We start from the raw sequence: 2,526 nt of genomic DNA, 5'->3' as shown, positions 1-2,526 counted from the left end.
TATTTTAAAGAATATTCTTATTTGAATAGCTTTTTGGTTTAAGAGCTTTTGCTTGTTTGTTTTGTTTTTTACTAGAGCTGAGTCAGTTACGATAAGGGAAAGAGAAAATCATGCCTCTTTTGGAATCTCTCTCTCCCAAAACTAGGGCATCTTCATTTCCCTCCAGATGAGTTTCTCCATGCTAGGAAACTGAACCTGGGGCCAGGTTCTGTATTTTTGAAGCAGATCTCCAATTGATCCAGGTATCAGGTAGGTTACTCTTACTCCACGACCTGTCATTTCCTTGTTTGTTTGTGTGTGTGTGTGTGTGTCTGTGTGTGTGTGTCTGTGTGTGTGTGTGTGTGTGTGTGTGTAATATATATATTACATTTTCTTTATTCACTCATGCATTGTTGGACACTTAAGTAGATTCCATATCTTTGCTACTGTGCATAGTGCTGCACAATATAAACATGGAAGTGAAGAAAAGTCTTTGGAACATTGAGTTCTTTTTCTTTGAATAAATACCTAGTAGTGGAATTGCTGGGTCATATGTTTTTAGTTTTTTGAGAAATCTCTCTACTGTTTTCCATAATGGCTGTTCTTTTTTTTTTTCTCCATATTTTTTATTTTAAAATTGTGGGGTACAGTTAAGGGTTAGGTATACAAATATGCATTGTGCAGGTACACTTGTTGATGAGGTGTGCCCCCCCCACCGTCCCCAGACCGATATCGACTACGCTTTATCCCACCTCCCTTCCCCCCCCCAATAGTTTCCCGCTACTGTCAATCCTTTCCTTATAGTATTATGATAGTTATTCAAGGACCACTTATGAGTGAGAACATGTGATACTCAGATCTTTGTTTCTGTGAGAAATCACTCAGTATTATAAATTCCAGTTCCATCCAGGTTGCTGTGAAATGAAATTCATGCTTTTGTTCTTTTTAATGGCTGCTTAATATTTCATTGTGTATATATACCACATTTTTTTTAATCCAGTCCTCTTTTTATGGACAGCATGGTTGGTTCAATGATCTTGCTATTGTGAACAATGCTGCAATAAACATACATGTGCAGGTATCTTTTTTATAGAGTGATTTGAGTTTTTCAGGGTATATCCCCAGTAGGGGGATTGCGGGGTCATATGGAAGGTCGATTTAAAGTTCTTCAGTTGGATTTCAGCAATTTAGAAAAAAAGGTACCTGGTCTCTATGACTTTCAGGTTGCTCTTCGGGTTTCTTGGGCAGTTTAATCAGGATCTGGGCATTCCTCCACAACCCTGCATGATGACAACTGTGTGCTCAAACTGGCTGGCTGACCTTTGATTGTCAAGGGAAACCGCAATGCATGCATCCTCCAGGACTTTAAATTCAGGAGATCCCTCATTGGTTATTGGCTCTGTTGTGAATGTCAAGCCCTCCTCCATGTGTAGATCACTGTCATTTCAATGATGCCAAATTTCTGGATAAAAGTGAGATCCTATTTCATGTCCCACAAAATGTCGACAGACATGCAAACCATTCTCATGAGTTATGTGGCTAATTGTGTTACCAATTACAGAGAAAGAGAGCCCCTGCTAGGCAAGCTGCAACTGTTTAATTTCTACAACTCCTGACAAACTCCACTATCATTTTACCACCTTCATCCACCTTGCCCACCAAAAATGCTTCAGAGATGTCTCCATGGTAGACATTGTAATAGACTATGACATCGATGTTGATAATATATCTATCCGGAGGAGGTCGACAGTCAGGAATACCACTACAGAGCACTCTGTTTACAGAGTTACAAAAAGATTTTGGAAAACCTCCATAGACTAGAGGCAAGGGATAAGCATTATGACTAATGACTTCCTGACGAAAAAGAGCATCTATCTCTTCAGTTGTCACGTCAAACTTTAAACTCTTCCCAGTCGGTAGGAGGACATGACAGACCAGCTGACAAGCCTGATGAAGCCCTTGAATCTGATTTTCATTTTTCTATGAGGTTGCCCGAATTGGGTACAAAGCCTGTTGTCATATATTCTGGCTTCTTTATGTGCTTAGGAACTGGATGAGCTGAAGAAACTACAGCTAGAAAAACTATAATATGTGAAACATATCTTTGTTTCCAAAAAAAGAGAAATTTCTTTTTTGTTGGCTGCTTGACTGCCTGTGTAAGTAGATATGATTGAGTGGTGAAGATAAAATTCTATGACAACCTCTGCAGATGAGCAGGTGGACACTGCTGGGAGCTGCCATGCTCTTACTTGAATAGCGTTTTACCTTTGTTAGTATCTGCAATCATATATAATTAAGAAGTGATTATTTTATGCATACCTTTTTTTTGCTTTTAATTGAACTTTTTCTTTCCTGATTGCATATTTATAAATGGACTTAGAAAATCAATTTATGTAATGCATCAATCTCAACTTTTTGAATGTGACAAGCCACAAGATGCAATTTTAGATATTGCAATAAACTGAATTATATTTACTTATAATATCCATTCCAGAAAACTGAAAAAAATATTATTTGATAATATTAAAGAAAAAAACACATCTCATT

At 37.7% G+C, this 2,526-nt stretch overlaps 1 pseudogene; it reads right to left on the bottom strand.

Moving 5' to 3' along the window:
• Positions 1 to 1,232: 1,232 nt before the first annotated feature.
• Positions 1,233 to 2,220, bottom strand: LOC103254538 (annotated as a pseudogene).
• Between the last annotated feature and the right edge of the window lie 306 nt (positions 2,221 to 2,526).

This window comes from Carlito syrichta, unplaced genomic scaffold (genome assembly GCF_000164805.1).
Source record: "Carlito syrichta isolate Samal-C Ts95f unplaced genomic scaffold, Tarsius_syrichta-2.0.1 Scaffold284059, whole genome shotgun sequence".
NCBI classification, from domain to species: Eukaryota; Metazoa; Chordata; class Mammalia; order Primates; family Tarsiidae; genus Carlito; species Carlito syrichta.
The sequence above is the reverse complement of the archived record's forward strand: the minus strand, read 5'-3'. Positions and strand labels throughout refer to the sequence as shown.